Below are 24,039 nucleotides of genomic sequence, written 5' to 3' on the forward strand. Positions count from 1 at the left end.
ATTTTTATATAATTTTTTCTCAACTTTTCTTGCGACCCTCGCATATTATTCTTTTCACTCAACAAAATTGGTATAATAAGGAGGCGTTCTCTGCAGCCTATGATGATGCTGTATCACGTTGTTGGTGTTGAATAATAAATTGGTCTGCATAGTTTCGTACCAATACTGTGTGTGCAACGATTCACATGGAAATGACGAACAATGGACCGGTCTAGGTCCATTGAACTCATCTTTTACAGCTTTATTACAATAATATTTAATACAAAAAAAATCTCAAGCATTCTATCTCTTGCACTTCTTAGAACAGTAAAATAATGGAAATATTTAAAAAAAAAATTACTAAAACAAAGAACAAATTTCTGTTAAAAAGCATTTAAAAATTGTTTTTATGAAAAATTTCTAAAAAAAATATTTTTTAAAGTAAAATTTAACAAATTTTAGAAATAAATAACGAAACAAATTTTGATACAATTTTCTATTAAAATAAATTTTGAAAAAAATTTCTTAGATTCCTACTGTACCTATCTACTATGGCATAATTTTTTTTTAAAAAAATTTGTCAACATTTAGTAGGTTAGATTGGGTCGAGGCGCAGCGGTTAGCATGTCCGCCTATGACGTCAAACGCTAAGGTTCAAACCCCGGCATAAACATGTCAGTGGTGGTTATTCCCTTACAAATGCTGGCAACATTGTGAGATATCCTGCCAAGTTAAAACTTCTATACCAAGTAAATTTGTTATGCGGCTAGTCGTTCGGACTCGGCATAAATAAGGAATCCTTTTATCATCATTGAGCTTTAACTTTAATTGAACTGCACTCTTTGCTATGAGAGAAGTATTACTTGTTCCTTAACGGAATGTTCATGAAAAATTTAGATAGGTTAGATTTGCCATCAGACTCACTTAGAAATTTTCGTCCATCCATTCCTTCTAGTTCCCATCGTTGCAGCATCCAGATTGCTTTAAAAAGCCCAACAACTTCCGAAAGTTCACGTCCTCTAAATCAAACAAGTTCTTAAAGAAATGTGGATAAAGAATGTGTATAGTGGAACTGCTTCTGATTGCCAGTGCGGGACTCACACATAGCAGATGTTCTATTGACTCTTCTTCCTCGACAAACTCACAGCCTTGGCACTGGTTACTGGCAACCTTCAGTCTGTCCACATGTTTTTCGATCAGACAGTGACAGCGAAAGAGAAACAAATAAAAATTGTAAAATTGAATGATCTTCTACCCCAACAGGCAAAAAACTTGAAAATGAGAAAATTTGGCAAAGCCCGGCCAGAGCTTGAACCTGGGGACACGGAGCAACAGCGAGAACCATTGTCGTTGTCTCAAGCATTAGAAGCCATCAATACAACTTCCTACATATGCACAGAATTATGTGTATATCATGACAGTAGTGTTATTGTGTAGACAAAAAATCTGACATTACACGAAAACACATGCATTGGGAAAATTAAAGCTAATATTCAGGGTTGTCGAGCGTGGTAAATGTGGTTTTAATATCATAGAGGCATTTTCGCAATAAATTCGTTATGAGTACAACATACGTTGGAACGGCCCTTGAAACCCTCACAACTAAAGGGTGATTTCCAATCTTTCAGTTCGTCTAGAAAGATAAATTGTAAAATTGAATGATCTTCGCACTAACAGACAAAAAACTTGAAAATGAAAAAAGTGAAAAGACGTCTGTTCTAGCCAGTGACAGCAAATCGGTGTACCTCTTCAAGTCTTAATAAGCCCACATAATTTGCGAATGTTCACAATCCTCCTTTTTTGACCATATATCATTCGTTGCCCTTCGGACTTAATCTTGAAAACTTAGCTTAGGTTAGGTTAGGTTAAAGTGCCAGTCTGCCATCAGATTCACTTAGACGTTTCCATCCATTGTGATGCCACAGGAACAGAAGAAGGAAAAAGCCTTCTAGTTTCTACCGTTGAACCATCCAGATCGCTTTAAAAAGCCCAGTAACTTTCGAATGTAAACATCCGCTAAGTCAGACAGGTTCTCAAAGAAATGAGAATCTAATGTGGAACTCCTTCTGACTGCCAGTGCGGGACACCCGCACAAAAGGTGTTCTGTAGTCCCTTCTTCTTCGATGTCCTCACAGCTTCTGCAAAAGTCGTTGCTGGCCACCTTCAGTATGCCAGCATGTTTTCAGATTAGACAGTGACCTGTCATGACGAACAAAATGACTGAGACGTCTGTTCTAGCTAGTGACAGCAAAGCTGTTGACCTCTTCGAGTCCTGATAAGCCCACATAATTTGGAATGTTCACAACCCCTAATTTGTGACCTTGTGACCATCTTTCATTCGTTGCCCTCGGACTTGATACAGAAGACTTAGCTTACATGTCGCCAAAGGCCAACCCTCATATTCCAGTTTCCCTGGAATATGTAAAGTAGTTCCTAGTCGCGCAAACTCTCCTGCTCTACAAATCCCTGGAATATCTCTGTGGCCCAGCACCCAGAACAGGTGAATTTTAAACTATTCAGCCATCTCGTTGAGAATTCTGCTACAGTCAAGGGCGGAATTTGAATTCAGAAATATGTTCTCCAGTGATTTAATGACTGTCTGGCTGGAGAAGATTTTTATGCCAATCATTGTTATGACTTAACATCTAAGCCATTACCCCAATTCTTTAATTGCAATTATCTCCGCTTGATACATACTTCAGTGGTCGATGGTCAATCTTTTCGATATGGCCAGTCCTAGTTCTTCAGAGTGCTCCCCAAAGCCCACCTGGTTGTCTAGACTCTAACCATCCATATAGAAATCTATGGATCTTCCATTAACAGGGATATTGTAGTTCCAATGTTCATATTCTGATCAAGAATAACGCAGTGTCCTTGGGCACTGTATGACCAAAGGGAAAACTCACTTAGCCGCACAACAGTGGCCGATGTAATTTGTCTAGCTACAATGTACAGAGGCATTAAGACATTCCCTCCTCCCAACGAGACAGGTGCCGCAGTAGATAACTTGTATCTCCTTCTGAAAAGAACTTTTTCTGTCTTGCACGTATTTAGACCTAGACCACTTTCGGTAGCCCACTATGCTGTTGCCCGCAGAGCTTTCAGAAGTATAGCTCTAAGAGTGCTGGGATATTTTCCCCTATCCCCAATAGCCACGTCATTAGCATGGTAGGTCTCGAGGACAGAACCTTCCTTAGTCTAGAGGCCTTAGATGTATCCTCCACGGAGCTGCAGAATTCTACCCAGGGTTTTTTCTGAGCCTTTTTCGGCCCGCCCTTATATTTTCTTAACTCAGCCTTATAGATGTCCCAATTCCACATCCAAGGGCAGGTGAGAAATCAGGTGAACCACTTTTCCTCAGGACACTGGACACTTGCGGTGTGGACGATTCCTCCTTAGATGCTTCAGTAGTTGCTGCTCTCTAACTACTTTTTGAGTTTCGACCTTTCCCGCTGGCGCACACCTTGAGCCCAGTGCAACTGAATGACCCACCCATACAGGGCTTGTCGGCTCCCGTTTCGATGCCTTCCCCACCTGTTGCGATCGTGGCAGGGTGATTTTCAGTCTTTTGCAATCCGCCAGACTTTAGCGATGTGGTTGATAGTTCCTCCGGCAAGTGTTCAGTAACAACTGCTCATGATTCCCCAAACCCACGGCTTCTTTAGACCTTCGGTTTCAACTTGTTGAATCCATAAGATACAACATCTTCATACTTATCGAAGCCTGCGAGACAGCTGGAGTTTAGTAGGAATACTGCATGACACTGGTCACCATCAGTCGCATTCAATCTACCAATGTTCCAGTCGGTGATTGAAAGATTTTGATATCATTCTCTTAGTCTTCCAAGTACGGATTCAGGATCTGTGGGAATTTTTGGTATCCAAGCATGAGCCATTGGTCGAGAAGGAATATCTTCCATCTTGACTAAATCTAATGCTGCATCTGGCTAGATCTTACCAACCTTTTTTATCGCACAACGATGCATTTCAATTGAGCGTTGATTCCCGAAGGCGTTTAGTCTATATCGGCCCTGATACCAGCCTGCATCGTCACAAACAGGAGAGAGAGCCAAGAAGTTTCGCAAGAACATTGAACAGACCATTGACTATCCCACTCCAACTATTGTTATGTTTGCAGCCCTGTTCTTCTACCTTGTCGACAACTGTCATCACCAAAATGACCCTAGCGATAATAGTTTCGAAGCCCGGGCTCTGGATCTACCTCTTCATTGGAAACAGACGCGGACTATTAACCGCCTAATCTATAACACTATCGTAGCTATCCTTAAGCGACTTCATTTCTATTTTAAAAACAAAATAAAAAAATTAATTTTGAAAAAAAATTAAAGAAAAATTATTGTCATTTCCTGAGCCACTATGGTTTTACAATGAAGAAAAATTGTTGTCATTTCCTGAGCCACTATGTTTTTACAACAAAAAAAATATTTTCTTAATATTTTATGATTATTTTCTTAATATCTATGAAAATTTTCTTAATATTTATGACAATTTTCTTAATATTTATAACCGTTTTCTTAATGTTTATGACCAAGACACTAAATTAATTTTTTTAAAAAATAATGTAAAAAAATAATATTAAATGATTTATAAAGATAAAGAGTGCTTAGAAAAAAGCTTTTTTCTTTATCCAGCCTTTTAACTTTCCCTTACTGAATATTTCAAATTTAAACGAAATTTCCACAAAAAATACCAATTTTGGTAAACAGCAATAAAAGTCCAATGAAGTGAAACATTTATAGCCTGGTGTCATAAATAAATCACATTAAAATACTATGTTCCCAAGTATAAGCATGAAAGTGTGGTCCATATTATCTGTCATACATAACATTCCAAATGGAACAATAGATACCATGACCACGATGACGATAATGATGATGGAATAACTATTAAAATTATCATCATCCATATCATGAAATCATTTGCATTTGTGACTAATTTTTGGTAGATAATTGGTATGTGGTAAACGGTGGAAACTCCCACCACCATAATCATCTTCAACACCAGTTCCCTTACCAAATGGCCTCGTCTTATTAACTTAATTCAATTAAATTTCTACAGATAATTGCTAATTATTCTATTGAGACAGACTCCTACATATTTGATACAGTTCAAAAATAATGTACGTATAATTGAGGCGAGAAAATATTTCCAAAATGACATCATTTGCTTGAGACTTATAAAGATAAATATTGTCCCATACTATTGTATAACCAATTAAACTTCCTTTTATGATATTATAATGATGAAGTCATATGATTTATTATAGATCAAAATTATTGTAGAACGTTTTTTTTGGTTACTTAGGGTAAAGAGAATATTTTTGGTAAGTACAATCGAATACGGTTAATTGAACAACTTTTAGTTAAAAAAAAAAATGGTTAATTGAAAAAAATCTGTTGAGCTAATCGATTTTAAGGAAATTTTAACAAAATTCACTCCGCTTAATTGAAAACCCGGTTAATTGAAAAATCGCTTAAATGAAATACAAATTGATAACAAAAATGTTACAATTCAAAGATATCAAATACGCCTAATTACTACTAATTGCACTAGTTTCTTTTTAGCTTTACAGCATCTAGATCAAGATCTTATAATTACAAAGCCTTTAACTTACTGAAGTTCTGCTAATTCAAAACAATCTTAATTCTCTAAAATTTGGTTAATTGAAATGTATTGCAACTATCCGGATTTCGCATAACGGAAATAATCGGATATTTGAAACAAAATTTCTTGTATTTTGCTGTTTTCTATTAAACGGATTCGACTGTAATTAAATTGTTGATGATATCGGAGTTGATTGTTTAATGCTGATAGTAAAGCTGTTCTATTTTAAGCAGAATGATGTATGGTTTGATGTATGTAAACTGATTTTTAAGTTGAATAATCTAAATATAGTTCAATATTATCAATGCATTGTGTTCCTTGAAGAAGTTTAGAGCCAAACATTATGAATAGCTTAAATTGTTTTAGGTAAAAAACTTAAAATTAGAATGGGTATAGCATATTTTACTAGTGAACAATGCATAGTTTAGCACAACTTGTGGTAAAGTGAAACTTCTTCAAGTAAAACATTCTTGTAAAAGTGATATTCATAAAATTATTCCAAACATTTTTTATTAGTTTTTTTTTTCTTGTAGTGAAATTATTTTTTTATAATATGTAGGCATTGCAATAAAACACAATTTATAATTGAGATCTTATTAACGATTTTGGTAAAATTTATTGTTTATTGTTATCATGACCTTTGTGTTCTTTGCCATCAATCAAAAGTTCTTCTTGTATATAAACAAGAATGTGACTTTTCCTATATCTTTTAGGTTTTCAATTTTTTTCTTTTGAGAATTCTATAGTATATAAACTCTTAAATCAAAGATATTCAAATATACCATTAACAGAATATCTTAGTTTTCCATTGATTGTATATGTCGTATCCAAATTATATACACCACGGGGAATGCTAAAAGTTGGTTGATCATTCAGGGTGAAGTTCTTTAATACGATATCATGCTACAGTGTAAAAAAAATTTTACAAATAAAAAATTTACCAAGCAATGATCAAAACTTACGTTATAGGGACATGTGTGATTGATATTGGTAAAACGTTTCAAGTGACCAAATATTCGACCCAACATAGGGAATTTTTTTGGATTTTTCATGAAAGCACAAGCATCCCAGGTTGAATCGATTAAAGGAAATCTTAATGATTGTGGCAAAGAAATGTTCACATGGACGTTGCAATTACTGACGGGCCCCTTCAGCCAATGTAAGATGAGAGAAAATCCCATGATTTGGTTAGGACCTCGTGCCATTTCACACAAATCAAAGCGTGAAAACTTATCATCGATTTGTATGCAGCGAACAGATTTTAATGTAATTTTTGCAGCATACAACTGAAGTATGATTTCTATTAATTTAATAAGGAAAATAGAGATTTTTTGAGCTTACTTACCTCATGAATTAAAAGAATTAGTGAAATATAGTTACTGAACATTTTAACTACAAGACTTTAGGGAAAGAAGTATAAAAAACAATTGGTTATAAGATTGCGCGTTCTTTGTTTGTTTTGATCCGGTATAATGATGGTCAATCAAAGTACCATTTAGTTGATGGATTTTTAATTGTTCTACTTTGTTATTTTTTTTAATAGTTTGATGCATTGTATATAAATTGTTATGGATGGCAACAAGGGTGTGGCAGCAAAAATCATCTAAGAAAAAAATATATGAATTTGTTATTCGCTATATGTGTAACATCTCAACATCAGAGTCGATTCCCAGGTTTGGGGCGGCTGGAGGCGAGCGTCGGATCTTGTAGTAAGTGGCTCTCGACAACGATGGATACATGTACGATCCAAAAAAACCCATGCGGTTGGGGCGCTGGGCCAGTAACCCGCCCCCGGAAAACAATGAGATTCATTACGAGAAACAAAGGAAGGAATGTTTAACAACTACCGTTTTACTTTTCTTCGGTGATTTATATTAGACTTTGATACAGTAGTTTTGATTAACCTTCCAATCGTTTAAGTGCAAATTTGTTATTTCTGCCAAAAATTCAAAACAAAACTCTTTCAACGGCCAATCGTTTAAGTGCGAATTTCATTTAATGATTAACAGTATTTTGAAGGATACCGACATTTCCGTTAAAATTTTTTATTTACAAGCCACAAAAAAAGATAAGTGCGAAAATCGCTTTACTGCCACCAAATGGATATAAAAAAAGTTTTGGCAGCTAATGCAAAACTACTGTTTTTAATATATCTTTCATTTACATTGTAGATTGTGGACAGTATGCAAAGCATTTGAAAAAAATATATAAAATAAAAAAAAATAAATGGGCACGAGACCTTTGATCGAGAGTTCGATCTATATGCCAGCTTCATCTAAATCTGAATCGATCTGGGCTGTATTGAACAAGGATTTCGAAATGCTCAACATAACTCACTATTCCAAATTTTGAGGAAATCGGACAATGAATGTGCCTTTTATGGGCCCAAGACCTTAAATCGAGTGATCGGTCCATATGGCAGCTATGTCTACATCTGAGCCGATCCGTATTGAACAAGGAGGTGGAGAGATCTTACGCAACTTACTGAACCAAATTTCAGCGCAATGGGATAATAAAGGCGGCTTAAATGGGGCTAAGCCAGGTCGTTCTATATGGGCGCTATAACAAGATATAGTCCGATATAGTCGATCTATGAAGTTTGCCTGCCTATGGACAAAAAAAGAATCTGTACAAAATTTCGGTTCAATATCTCTATTTTTATAGACTGTAGCGTGATTTCAACAGACAGACGGAGGGACATGGCCAGATCGTCTTAGATTTATACGATGATCAAGAATATATATACTTTAAAGGGTCCGAAATTGATATTTCGAGGTGTTGCAAACGGAATGGCAAAATTAATGTACCCCATCCTTCGGTGGTGGTTATTAAATTACTAAAAAAAAACTAAATAATTTGGTTTTTTATACCCTCCATCTTAGGATGGGGGTATACCAACTTCGCTTTTCCGTTTGTAACAACTCAAAATATTGGTCCCAGACCCTATAAAGTATGTATATTCTTGATCGTCTTGAGATTGTAAGTCGATCTAGCCATGTCCGTCAGTCTGTCTGTAGAAAGTACGCTAACTTTCGAAGGAGTAAAGCTATGCGCTTTAAATTTTGACCACATACTTCCTTTTCGAGTAGGTCGGTTGGGATTGTAAATGGGTCATATAGGTCAATATTCAGATTTAGCTCCCATATAAACCGATCTCCAAATTTTACTTCTTCAGCCTGTAGAGAGCGCAATTCTTATCCGATTTTCCTAACATTTTCTCCCCCTAAAACGAGAGTCCCTTATCATTGAGCTTAAACTTGAATCGGACATCACTAATTGATATGGGAGAAGTTTGCCTCTGTTCCTTAATGGAAAATTCGTATGCAAATTTGCATTGAGCCGAGAATTCTGGATTTCTGAATTTCACCTTGCCGAAACAAAAATACTTTTTAGTCCCCCATATCCTTGAGATACATAACTAGCTAAGCAAGTTGAGAGCTTTATTAACAATTTTTTTTTCTACCATACACAAATCAATCAATTATTTCCCCTTGAAGAAAATATTACCTCGCCGATCCGCTACAGCTTATTAAACCTCTTTGTGAAATGTTTATGCATGAATTTCCATTCGGCCTTACTCTTATTCAAATCATAGATATTTAAACATGTAATTCACAGCAAATCGAAGTTTTCCATTTATTATATATGCCGTATCCACATAATAATCACCACTGGGTATACCAAAAGATGGTTGTCGACCGCCCATGCTGAAGTTTCTTACAATGATATCATGCTACAAACGAATAAAAAAATTTTGTATTAAAAATATGCAAAATCATGATGAAATCTCACCTTATAGGGACAAGTGTGATTGAGATTGGTAAAACGTTTGATGTGAGCAAATATTCGACTTAACACAGGGAATCTTTTTTGACTTTTCATGAAAGCACAAGCATCATATGTTGAATTGATTAGAGGTAATCTTGTGGATTTTGGTAAGGAAATGCTCACATGGATATTGCAACTATTGACGGATTCCTTCAGCAGATGTATGATTAGAGAAAATTCCATGATCTTATTAGGACCTTGTGTCAGTTCACACAAATCAAAGCGTGAAAATTCATCATCGATTTGCATGCAGCGCGTAGATTTGAATAAAAATTTTGCAGCATACAACTGAAGAGAAGTTTTATAGGGAAAAGGGAGAGTGTTTTTGTGATTACTTACCTCATGAAATAAGAGAATTATTAAAATACATTTACCGAACATTTTACCCAACCCTCTGCTGGAAAAGACGAATGACCAACAATTGATACTAGGATCGTAGGTTCTTGATTTATTCTGAATTGATCCAATGATATACAAATGCAGGAAAAATATGTTGATGAGTTTTTAATTGTTCTATTCGTTCATATTTTTCGATGGTTTTGCATCGTTTTTAATAATTTGACAGTAACTAAATATTGATTATTGTTTTTGTTGATCTGTTTTTTCTCTTAGTTCTTTTTGTAGTCCATGAGTTCAAGATCAGTAATTTTGTTTTGTATGGTAATAAGTCTGCGACAATCAAACTTCTATAAGAAAAATATGCAAATTTTTTATGAATTTTTTTAAAGATAATGCGGTTAACACCAAAGATTTTTTCTCTTTGGCGACCTATACTAAAATTTGATGTATTGAATTTCCTTCTCCTTCTCTCTCCTTAAGACACTATGCAACGGGTTTTGAAAATCTCTTTTTGAGCAAACATATAATAAAAGGAAGGATTTGCTATGATATTGGAGCTATATTATCAAGATATCGTCCGATTCGGACCATAATTAAACTGAATTTTAAGGACCATAGTAGAAGTCGTTGTGTAAAAATTCAGCCATTCGAATAAAAATTGCGCCCTTAAGGGCCTCAAGAAGTAAAATAGGGAGATCGATTTATATGAGAGCTGTATCGGGCTATAACCGAATCAGACCATAATTGGTATGGGGTTGCCCAAAAAGTAATTGCGGATTTTTTAAAAGAAAGTAAATGCATTTTTAATGGAACTTAGAATGAACTTTAATCAAATATACTTTTTTTACACTTTTTTCTAAAGTAAGCTAAAAGTAACATCTGATAACTGACAGAAGAAAGAATGCAATTACAGAGTCACAAGCTGTGAAAAAATTTGTCAATGCCGACTATATGAAAAATCCGCAATTACTTTTTGGGCAACGCAATATATATGTTGAAGGTCAAGAGAGAAGTCGTTGTACAACATTTCAGCCAAATTGAATAATAATTGCGACCTATAGATGCTCAAGAAGTCAAGATCCCAGTTCGGTTTATATGTCAGCTATATCAGGTTATGGATCAATTAAAACCACATTTGGCACAGTTGTTGGAAGTTATAACAAAACACTTCTTGCAAAATTTCAGCCAAGTCGGATAAGAATTGCGTTCTCTAGTGGCTCAAGAAGTCAAGATTCAAGATCGGTTTGTATGGCAGCTATATCAAAACATGAACCGATATGGCCCATTTGCAATCCCAATCGACTTGCACTAATAAAAAGTATTTGTGCATAATTTCAAGCGTCTAGCTTTACTCCTCCGTAGGTTAGCATGCTTTCGACAGACAGACACAGACTGACGGACACTTTGCTAAATCGACTGAGAACGTCAAGACGATCAAGAATATATATTCTCTTTTAGGTCTCAGATATATATTTCAACGAGTTACAAACGGAATGAGGAAATTAGTATACCCCCACCCTATGGTGAAGGGCATAATAATTACTTATGGGAGTCGTTGTTTTCGCACATTAAAATACCTACTTTGGGATGGTTGTTTCTTTACCACGTATATATTATTAAACAATTTACGTATGTGCCTTCTTGTACCTGTCAACCATTTGCCTGTTGCTCCAATGATTTTTGTCGTTGGACATACCAGCATTTTAATACCTATGGCGAAACTTTAAAAAATTGCCACTTTGTGAGTTTATCCTCCGCAATCGACCGAACCGTTCAACATACTGACTGCTCTTCGCTTACTCAAAAACAAGTAAAAGATGTTGTATACCTGTTACAAACACACGATTGCAATTATGTGAAAGCCCATGGGCTTGCTTGGAATTATTTTCTTGTGTACGTACACAATAATGTGCAGTGGTGTGAATATTTTTGCCCTAGCGATCCCAAAGTCGAAGTCAACTTTCGATGACAAAAAAGTCGAATAGTCGAAACATATAAAAGCGTGCTAAGTTCGGCCTGGCCGAATCTTGGAAACCCACCACCATGGATTCTGCTAAAATATGGGAGCGCTATCTGGTTATAGACCGATTTGGACCGTACTTGGCACCGTTTTTGAGAGTCATAACTTAAAATTTTAACCAAATCGAATTAAAATCGCGGCTTGTAAGGGCTCAAGAAGTCAAATCGGGTGATTGGTATATATGTGAGCAATATTATGTTCTTGACCGATTTGGACCCTACTTGGCACAGTTATTGGAAGTCATAACGGAACACTCAAGAAGTCAAATCGGGTGATTGGTATATATGTGAGCTATATCATGCTCTTGACCGGAACACTATATGCAAAATTTCAGTCAAATCAGATAAAAATTGAGGCTTCCAGGAGCTCAAGAAGTCAAAACGGGAGATCGGTTGATATGGGAGCTATATCAAAATCGGAACCGATATGACCCATTTGCAATATCCAACGAGCTACATCAATATTAAATATCGGTGGAAAATTTCAAGCGGCTAGCTATATGCGTTCGACCGCTATCATTATTTCGATAGACGGACGGACGGACATGACCCAGGATGTCGAGACGATCAAGAATATATTTACTTTATGGGATCCTAGATCAATATTTCGAGGTGTTACAAACGGAATGACTAGATAAGTATATCCCCATCCTAAAATGCTGAGCAGAGTTATACAATTTTGGCTTTGCTTGGCGTTGCAAAAAATTGGGTACTTAAAAAAAGAATTGTTTTGCAATTGGGCACTTTATTCTCAAGTGCTGCGATTCATTGCTCTTTGGTTCAATTTTGTTGCCATAAATACCTTTTTTTTAATTGAAACATTATTAAAACGAAAGGCAATATATGGTAATATGATTACATGGTTGAATCAATTTTATGATCTTCAGCAGCGGTATTCAGGTGGATAATACAGACTCGTGCCAAAGTTTGTGTCCAAGCCAAATGTTGGGCATATCCAATTTTGGCACAAATATATTTTTATCAATTAAGCGTTTATGTTCGTGGTTGAACTGTATAGGACTATGCTTTTTCATTGTCCCCGCATAGACTGGACAACAGATTTGTAATCTCTAGCTCTTGATGTCCGATTTTGCTAAAATTTGGAAAAATTTGTTATATATATACTCATCCCAGTCCATATTTTGTTATAGCTACCATATAAATCGATCTCTAGATTAAACAACTTAAGCTTATAAAATGCGTATGTATCGAATATGTATCAACTGTGCGAAGTAAATTCCAAATCGGTTTATAATCGGATATAGTTCCCATACGAACCAATCACCCAGTTTGACTTCTAAAGCTTCGGGAAGGCGAGTTTATTTCCCTTTTTGGTCGAATTTGGCACGTGGTGTTTTGTTAAGACTTCCAACAACTGTATGGTCCACATCGGTCTAAAACCTGTTATGGCTACCATTTAAACCCATCTCCCGATTTAACTTCTTGAGCCTCTAGAATAGAGCTGGTAAACTATCGATAATGGCAACATTCGAAATATTCGATAGTTTTAATAATAAATATCGATAGTATCGATACTATCGTTCATTTCCCGTCACCTATATTTTAAACGAAAATGAAAATTAAAAATCAGGAGATCGATTTATATAGAAGCAATATTAATGCAGGGACCAAATAAAACCAAGGTTAATAAAGGCAGTTAGAAGCCATGAGAGAAATCAATGTACAAAATGTTAGTCTAATCGGATGGAAATTGCGCCCTCTATAGGCGATTTCAATAAATTTCACACGAAAATGAAAATTTAAAATTAAGGAGATCGATTTGTATAGAATCAAAATAAATGCACGGACCAAATAAAACCAGGGTTAATAAAGGCAGTTAGAAGCCATGAGAGAAATCAATGTACAAAATGTTAGTCTAATCGGATGGAAATTGCGTCTTAAAGGATACATTCAACGTCGGATTGCTTATTTTTGTTTATTTTCGCAAAAAATTTAACTTTTGCGATAGTATCCATCGGAAAAATATCAATCGATATTCAGTAAAAAAAATTATATATCGATAGTGCCATCGATATTTGCCAGCTCTACTCTAGAACCCGCATTTATTACCAGTTTTTGATTGAATTTTGTACGTGGTGTTTCGTTATGACTTTCAACAGCCGTGTAGGGTATGGTCCGTGTAGAGTATGGGTATGGTTCATAATCTGGCATAGTTCCCATACAAACCGATTTCCCGATTTAACTCCTTGAGTCTCCAAATGGCGCATTCATTACCCGATATGGATTGAAATTTTGCACATGGTGTTTTGTTATGATTTCCAACCACCCTGAACAGTATGGTCCAAATCGGTTCATAATTTGATACAGCTTCGATATAAACCGATCTCACAGTTTTACTTCTTCAGCCTCTACAAGGCGCATTTATTTCCCAAGTTGTAATTTTGCACTTGATATTGGGTTACCCAAAAAGTAATTGCGGATTTTTCATATAGTCGGCGTTGACAAACTTTTTCACAGCTTGTGACTCTGTAATTGCATTCTTTCTTCTGTCAGTTATCGGCTGTTACTTTTAGCTTGCTTTAGAAAAAAGTGTAATAAAAGTATATTTGATTAAAGTTCATTCTAAGTTTTATTAAAAATGCATTTACTTTCTTTTAAAAAATCCGCAATTACTTTTTGGGCAACCCAATATTTTGCTATGACTTTCAATAAATGTGCAAGTATAGTCCAAATCGGTCTATAACCGTATATGGCTGCCATAAAAAGCGATCTCCTGATTTGACTTCTTGAGCTATGTAAATTTATGTAAAGTCTTGGGAGTATTTCGAGGCCCATAGTAAAATTTTATGTTGAACATTGGTTTTTCGTTGTTTGTTTTGCTGCCCCATATGCATATTGAAGTTAAATAAGTAAGAGTGTGCTAAGTTCGGCCGGACCGAATCTAATATACCCTCCACCATGGATCGCATTTGTCGAGTTCTATGCCCGGTATCTCTTTTTAGGCAAATAAAGAATATAGAATAAGAATTGCGCCTTGTTGGGGCTCAGAAAGCAAAATCGGGAGATCGCTTTATTTGGGAGCTGTATCAAGCTGTATTGATCGATTTAGACCATATTAGACACGTATGTTGAAGGTCACGAGGGAAGCCGTTGTACAAAATATCTTCCAAACCGGATGAGAATTGCGCCCTCTAGAGGCTCAAGAAATCAAGATTCCAAATCGGTTTATATGGCAGCTATATCAGGTTATATACCGATTTGCTCCTTACTTAGCACAGTTGTTGGAAGTCATAACAAAACTCGTCATGCAAAATTTCATTCCAATCGAATAAGAATTGCGCCCTCTAGAGGCTCAAGAGGTCAAGACCCAAGATCGGTTTATATGGCAACTATATCAGGTTATGGACCGATTTAAACCATACTTGGCAAGGTTGTTGGATATCATAACAAAACACGTCGTGTAAAATTTCATTCCAATCGGATAAGAATTGCGCCCTCTAGAGGCTCAAGAAGTCAATCCCCAAGATCGGTTTATATGGCAGCTTTATCAGGTTATGGACCGATTTAAACCATACTTGAAACAGTTGTTGGATATCATACCAAAACACGTCGTGCAAAATTTCATTTCAATAGGATAAGAACTGCGCCTTCTAGAGGCTCAAGAAGTCAAGACCCAATATCGGTTTATATGACAGCTATATCAAGACATGGACCGATTTGGCCCATTTACAATCCTAACCGACCTACACTAGTAAGAAGTATATGTGTAAAATTGCAAACGGCCAGCTTTACTCCTTCTAAAGTTAGAGTGCTTTCAACAGACAGACGGACGGACGGACATTGCTTGATCGAAATAAAATGTCACGACGATCAAGAATATATATACTCTTAAGGGTCTCAGACGAATATTTCGAGTAGTTATAAACAGAATGACGAAATTAGTATACCCCCATCCTATGGTGGAGGGTGTAAAATTTTTTGCAACAATTTTCCAAGACAGTAGATGGGGACAGTAGGAATATCGTAATCTATAACTCCATATTTTAAGTAATAAAATATACCCAAACTAACACCAGCAAGGGTTCAATAAATGAAAAAAAAAAATTAAAAACAATAGTGACAACAAGTTTTACGCAATAATTTTCCCACTTGAACCTCTCCTTAAGTTTTTTTGTTTTTTTAATAAAACCTCAGAGGCAAGGCCATATAAAACTTTTCTAAACTCATATAAAAAAAACTTAAAATTACCTTATTGGTTAGTTTTTAAGCATTTTCTAACAAATTGCCTTTTGATATCTTATCGCTTTTATAGAGAGAAAACGCAAACAATCGCTTATAACCTCAGCGGCAAATTAGTTTGTTATCGAAAACAACAAAACACTGCACATCGACCACAAGTGGAAACAAATTAATGTAAATGTGTCCTTGACTTTGAGCAGCAAGAGGAATGAGTGGCATACATATACTTCATATATATAAATGGTGGCAAATAAAAACAAAAATTTATATCAACAATAAACCGCAATGTTTTGGTGATGGTATCGCCTGTGTGGTCTTTTGCAAATCAAAGAAAATTCTTTATTTTGTTTTCAATCCAATTGCCAAAAGGGAAATGAGGGGGCGTTATATTTTTAGTAGAACAAACAAAAAATGATTTTGTTTTTTTTTCTAATTTTTGTAATTGTTTATATATATATTCCGAAAGGGAAATGCGACGTTTTTTTCGAAAGAAAAGCGAAAACTGAAATGAAATTAATGAATGAATTTTCAATTCACTAGATGACGTAGTATGAATTGGTGCCAAAAATTCATGAAAACACTTTAAAGGAAATTGTTTCAATTAGTAATTAAAGACAATTAACATAATGAACTATTGCAAGATTTTTCACAGAACTTTTCTAAAAAATTTAAATTGAAAAATTTTGTCAAATTGTTTCATTTCTATAAAAAATTTATTGTCAACATGTTATTTCTATACCAAATATTGCCTACATTCCCTTAACAGTTGAATTTTCATGGAAAATGTTCACATTCTTTGATTTTTTCTATTAAAGTAGATAGGGACAGTAGGAATCTAGCCAATTTTTCTAAAAAAATTACGATGATTGACGATGTCAATCAAAATATCGAGAAGAAATTCCAATAAAAATACAAACTAAAAGCATTGTTTTGTCTTTCAATCACGGACATACAGCCGAATTAATTTGCGAAATTAAAATTGAAAAAATTTAACTTGAAAATTTTTGTCAAAATATTTTATTTCTATAGGAAGTTTTTGTCAAAATTTTACTTCTATACCAAATGTGGTCAACATTTCCTTAGCAATTAATTTTCATGGAAAATGTTCAAATTTTTTGATTTTTTCTGTTAAAGTAGATGGGGGCAGTAGGAATCTAGCCAATTTTTCTAAAAAATTGAACTTGAAAAATTTTGTCAAAATTTTTCATTTCTATGGGAAGTTTTTGTCAAAATTTTATTTCTATACCAAATGTGGTCAACATTTCCTTAGCAATTGAATTTTCATGGAAAATGTTCACATTCTATGATTTTTTCTATTATAGTAGATAGGGTCAGTTGGAATCTCACTAATCTCGTCTCCAAATATGAACTTATTTTTTGTTATTTCTTATTATCTCTCTAGTTGAATCTCCCCACATTCTTCTTAAATATCCTTCAGTAATCACATTCAAAAAAATATATTTCTGAGGTTTTACATAGTAGATAGGTCCAGTAGGAATCTATGAATTCCTACGAAAATTATTTTTATTATGCATTCTTCATTTTTATAATTGATAGGTACAGTAGGATTCTCACTTATCACCCTATTCAAGAGATATATGTTAGGTTAGGTTAGGTTGAAAAGACGGTACGGATATCAATCCGCCCCATGCCATTATGGACATAAACCTTAGCCAGTAATCGGCTTGTTGTGCGCTAAATACTAAACAAGTAAAATCGTGCTAAGTTCGTCCGGGCCGATTATTGGGAACCCACCACCATTGATTCTGCTAAAATATAGGCTCTATATCTGGTTATAGACCGATTTGGACTGTTCTTGGCGCAGTTTTTGAGAGTTGTAATAGAACTTGCTTTACTTTACTTTAATTGGCTATGACAGAATATTTGTTCCACTAGCCGAATGTAGAATTGCGTTCCAAGCGCATCGATTTTCTGCGCTCATTCTAATATCTCTGACACCAACTTTCAAGGTGTCTCCCACCATCTTCCATCGGGTTTTTGGTCTTCCCAGTTTGCGTGTACCACCGTATTTGTATTCAAAAGACTTCTTTGTTGGAGTTTCTTCATCCATTCTGACAACATGACCTAGCCAACGCAGCCGTTGTATTTTGATGCATGTAACTATACTATCGTCGTCATACAGCTCATACAGCTCGTGGTTCATATGTCGCCTATATTCTCCATTAACGCAAACTGGTCCATATATTTTACGAAGAATCTTTCTCTCATAATAGAATACCATGTGCAAAAACTCAGTCAAATCACACAAAATTTCTGCTTCCAGGGGGCTCAAGAAGTAAAATCGGGAGATCGGTTCATATGGAAGCTATATTCAAATCTGGCCCGATATGGCCCATTTGCAATCCCCAACGACTTATATCAATATTAAGTTACTGTACAAAATTTCAAGCGGCTACCTTTACGCGTTCGATCGCTATTGTGATTTCGATAGACGGACATGGCTAAATCGACCCAGGATGTCGAGACGATCAAGAATATATATACTTTATGGGGTCCTAGATCAATATTTCGAGGTGTTACAAACGGAATAACTAGATTAGTATACCCCCATCCTATGGTGGTGGGTATAAAAAGTAACATCGATAAAAAGTTAGGAATTCCGTGCTACTTACAACTTCTCTAATTGTTTTCCATGCCACGCCCCTAAGTTGGTTCATGTGTGGTATTGTGTGCCCACCTAAGTCCCGGTATCTGTTAGACGAGATAGATAGACAATGACATAGGAAATGCTTCAACGTCTCATCATCTTCCCCGCATGCCCTATACACCCCATTACTTGCTGCACCGATTTTACATACATAAGTGTGCTCGTAGTCCTATGTGTTCCGTTATGAACCGAGAGCTATACTGACCCCCGTCTTCTAATGAGCTGGGTCACCCCATAGGGACATCGTGGAACAGCGAAACTGCCCTAGCGACCGTTTCGCTGTTCGCCCACGCCCTTAACTCGGACTGTGTCGTCCCAAAGGCTTCAGGTTAACCAACTACAATAAGTTGACGGCAGTTCTCTGGTCTTTACTGCTAAATCGTCTGCCTTCTTATTCCCAGTTGCTCCTTTATGGCCCGGCACCCAAACGATGCGGATCGTGCCACCCTCGGAGAAGGCGTTAATCCCCTCCTTACATTCCAAAACTGTTCGTGATCTTACCGTCCAGGTTTTGATTGCCCTTATGGCCTGTTTACTGTCCGTAAAGATGTTCATACTTGAAGTCCTCGCGTTTACACCACACCACCTCACGCATTCCGTAATCGCCCGGATCTCCGCCTGCAGGACCGTACTGTGGTCAGGCAGTCGAAAACAGATCTCAGTCCCTGGATTCTCAATGTAGACCCCCAGGCCCACTCTTTCCTCTAGCTTTAATCCATCAGTGTAACATGATCTTCCACATGGCAATACTAAGGTTCCGTCAATCCAAGACTGTGCCGCTGGCAGCCTCGCACTCAACCTCAAGGTTCATCTTAGGTATCTGATCGGAAACCTCTTCCCTTGTCTCCAAGTTTCCAATCGTCGCCTCGATTACACCGCGATGGCAAGAGCTGCTCCTATCCTCTATGCATTCTTCTTTCGCCTTAAGACTCATAGCCCCAATGGCTGCCTTACGCTTAGTCAGCATGTCTATGGGTCGGATATCTAGAATAGTCTCCATTGCCCTAGTAGGTGTGGTCCTCATCGCTCCGCCTATGCAAAAACAACAAGTTCTCTGAACCAGTTGTATAGTCCTTATGTTGCACTTTTTCTCCATAGCAGTCCACCAAACTACTGAGGCGTAAGAAAGTGTTGGTCCGATTCCGAGCCAACTACATAGTGCCTACCTTCAGTTAGCCTTCTCGGTACTCTCCTGAATGTGATACTCGCAATTCCGTTCCCTATCCAAGATCACACCTAAATATATTGTTTTTGGGGCTCTCCCTTCTATTTCACGATAAACCCGCCCGCCTTAGGCTATGTTAAGTTCTTCCCACGTTTTCCTGCTTGGTTTGTCTTTGTTTTTGGTTTTATTTTTATAAACACTATCATCAAATCGCCCCAAAAAAACAAGTGGTGGTGTTTGCACTTTTGTATCCATGCCAACAATTTGTATTCTTCATTTGAATTTTCGATACGCTTATGGTGGTTTGTTCCGTTTTCTTTTTTTTCGTTGGTTTTTTGTTAATTTTTATCGAGTGCCAGAAAATCAACATCAACAAGAGTAATTTTTCAATTGATTTTATTTACTGTTCTGCTCTGACGCTGATTTGTTTCGCGTCCCCCTGGTTGGTGGTTCCATTCTTCACAATTTAACCCACTTGCATGTCGTTAAAAAAATATGTTTTTATCAAAACATAAGCCCACTCGGGTTTTTTTTTGGGTTGTGATGTGTATGCAGGAAATTCATATTTGAAATTTAATGTAAAGGTGTGGTGCGGTGTAAAGGGTCAAATTTTTGGTTTGGATGGGAAATGAAGAAAAAAAGTAGGGATTCCTAGTGTACCCATCTACTACAGTATATCAAAAATTCACATATATACATCACTATATCACATTATTGGTCGATTTGGACAATGCTTGCTTTTTGGATATTGGAGACCATACCAGAAGTCATTGTGCAAAATTTTAGCCAAATCGGATAAAAATTGCCCCCTATAGGGGCTCACGAAGTTAAATCAGGAGATCGGTTTATATGTGAGCGTTATGCGTAATGGGCCGATAAAGACCATATTGGGCACATATGTTGGAAGTCATAGGAGAAGTCGTACAAAATTTAAGCCAAATCCGCTACGAATTGCTTCCTCTATAGGCTCAAGAAGTCAAATCTGAAGATCAGTTTATATGGGAGAGATATCAATTTATGAACCGATTTAGAACGTACTTGATTTAGTTGTTGCAAGTTAACACAAAACACTACATGCAAAATTTCCAAATCGGATAACAATTGCGCCCTCTAGAGGCTCACGAAGTCAAGTTTCGAGATCGGTCAATATGGCAACTATATCAGGTTATAGGCCGATTTGTACCATCCTTATCAAAGTTGTTGAAGGTCATAATAAAAAATTTCAGGATAAGAATTGCGCCCTCTAGATACTCAAAAAATCAAAATCCAAGATCGGTCTAATGACTGCTATATCAAACAAGTAAAAACGTGCTAAGAAAGGTCGAATCGCTGGTACCCACCACCATGGATTCCACTAAAAATGTGCCTATATTAACTTAGTTCGTATTTGAATTTTTTTTTTTTTACAACAACCAAATCGGGAATTAGTTGCGACAGCTATGGTCTCAAGCAGTCACATCGAGCAAACGGTATTTAAGAGGCCTATATCAGCATATAGACCGATTCAGATCACAATTGCCATGGATCTTCGAAGACATAGCAGAAGTCTTTGTGTCAAATTTCGGCCAAATTAGATGAAAATTTAGGCTTTTAGGTGCTCAAGAAGTCAAATCTGAGGATCGGTTGGTATGGGGGCTATAACAGTTTATGGACAAAGTCGAATCGTACCCGGCGCTGATGTTGGAAGTCCGAACAGTCAAATCAGATTAAAACGGAGGCGTTTAGGGGATCAAGAAGCCCATACCAGGAAGTGGCTTATATGGAGGGTATACCAGTTTATTGACCGATTCATATCATACTCGGCAATGATATTTGGAAGTGAAAACCCAAAAGGCCTTCTTCCAAATTTCAGCCAAAAGAGATGCAAATTGAGGTTTCTAGGAGCTCAAGAAGTCAAAACTGGGGATCAGTATATATGAGGGCTATATGCAAACCTGAACCTATATGGCCCATTTGCAATCCCCGAGTATCTGTGCGAAATTTCAAGCGGATATCTTTATTCATTCGAACGCCATCGTGATTTCGACAGACGGTGGGACGGACAAATATGGTTAGATCGACTCAGAATACCAAGACGATCAAGAATATATGTACTTTATAGGGTATCAGGTAAATATTTCGATGTGTTACACAGGGAATGACTAGATTAGTATATCCCCATACTATGAAATACCACCGAAAGATGGCTGTATATTCATATTTTGGGGGCTCAGGAAGTCAATTCCGGGAAGTGGCTTATATGGGGGTACACCAGTTTATTGACCGATTCATATCGTACTCCGCAATGATATTTGGAAGTCAAAACCCAAGACCTTCTTTCAAATTTCAGCCAAAACGGATACAAATTAAGGTTTCTAGGGGCTCAAGAAGTCAAAACTGGGGATCAGTATATATGAGGGCTATATCCAAACCTGAATCTATATGGCCCATTTGCAATCCCCAACGAACTACGTCGATAAGAAGCATCTGTGCAAAATGTCAAGCGGATATCTTTATTCGTTGGAACGCTATCATGATTTCGACAGGCGCTCGGACGGACAGACAGGGCTAGATCGATTCAGAATGCCAGGACGATTAAGAATATATGTACTCTATAGGGTATCAGGTAAATATTTCGATGTGATACACACTGAATGACTAGATTAGTATATTCCTATACTATGAAATACCACCGAAAGATGGCGGTATATTCATTTTATCATTTCTTGATCGTCGTAAAATATAAGACCATCTAGCCATGTCCGTCCGTCTGTCTGTTGAAAGCACGCTACACTCTTTAAAAAAATAGAGATATTGAGCTGAAACTTTGCACAGACCGATCTTTTAATTTAAAGTTTTGGGCCCAAAAAAGGCGCATTTATGTTCAGTTTTTGCCAAAAATTTGGGCACCGAGCGGTCCAGATTTGGATAAAGCTGTCATGTAGGCCGATCTCCCGAATAAAGGATTTGAACCCATAAGAGATGCATTAATTGTCCGATGCCGCCGAAATTTGGGACAGTGAATTGTATAAGACCCTTCGACATCCCTCTTTAATTTGGCCCCAAATCGGTTGAGATTTGGATATAGCATATAGACCGATCTCTCGATTTAAGGTTTTTGGGACCATAAAAGCCGCATTTATTGTCCGATGTCGCCGAAATTTGGGACAGTGAATTATGTTAGACCCTTCGACATCCCTCTTTAATTTGGCCCAAATCAGTTGAGATTTGGATATAGCTGCCATATAGACCGATCTCTCGAATTAAGGTCTTGGAGCCCATAAGAGACGCATTTATTGTCCGATGTCGCCGAAATTTGGGACAGTGAGTTGTGTTAGACCATTCGACATCCCTCTTTAACTTGGCCCAAATGGGTTGAGATTTGGATATAGCTGCCATATAGACCAATCTCTCGATTTAAGGTCTTGGACCCATAAAAGACGCATTTATTGTCCGATGTCGCCGAAATTTGGGACAGTGAGTTGTGTTAGGCCATTTGACAGCCCTCTTTAATTTAGCCGAGATCGGTTCAGACTTGAATATAGTTGCCTTATAGACCGATTTACGATCTTGGCAGCATAAAAGACGCATTTATTATCCGATGACGCCGAAATTTGGGACAGTGAGATTTGTTTCTTCGACATCGCAGTTTAGTTTGGCCCAAATCGGTTGAGATTTGGATATAACTGCCATATAGACCGATTTCTCGATTTAAGGTTTTGGGCCCAAAAAATGCGCATTTATTGTCCGATATCGCTGAAATTTGGGACAGTGAGTTGTGTTAAGCCCCTCGATATCCTTCTACAATTTGGCCCAGATCGGTCCAGGTTTGGATATAGCTGCCATATAGACCGATATCTCGATTTAAGGGTTTGGAACCATAAAAGGAGTATTTAATGTCCGATTTCGCCGAAATTTGGAACGGTGAGTAATGTTAGGCCACTCGATATCTTTCTGCAAATTTGGCCAAGAATGGTCCAAATTTGGATATAGCTGCTATATTTTATCCGATTTTGCCAAAATTTGGGACAGTGAGTTGTTTTAGGCCTTTCGGCATGCTTCTTCAATTTGGCCCAGATCGGATCAGATTTGGATATAGCTGCCATATAGACCGATATCTCGATTTGAGGTTTAGGATCCATAAAAGATGTATTTATTGTCCGATGCCGCTGAAATTTGGGACAGTGAGTTGAGTTAGGCTTTTCGGATATAGTTATCAAAAAGACCAATATTTGGTT

General features: G+C 36.8%; 1 protein-coding gene and 1 long non-coding RNA gene across 6 annotated transcripts in view; one reads left to right on the top strand and one right to left on the bottom strand.

Moving 5' to 3' along the window:
* Positions 1-24,039, top strand: part of LOC106083188 (serine-rich adhesin for platelets) — a 536,175-nt gene that overhangs the window by 324,182 nt on the left and 187,954 nt on the right. The gene's annotated exons all lie outside the window — the stretch shown is intronic.
* Positions 9,027-9,550, bottom strand: LOC106083192 (uncharacterized). The gene is made up of 2 exons (XR_001220597.2): positions 9,396-9,550; positions 9,027-9,336 (listed from the first exon to the last, which is right to left on the bottom strand). It is a non-coding gene; the product is annotated as an uncharacterized LOC106083192 (long non-coding RNA).

Source organism: Stomoxys calcitrans, chromosome 3 (genome assembly GCF_963082655.1).
Source record: "Stomoxys calcitrans chromosome 3, idStoCalc2.1, whole genome shotgun sequence".
NCBI lineage: Eukaryota > Metazoa > Arthropoda > Insecta > Diptera > Muscidae > Stomoxys > Stomoxys calcitrans.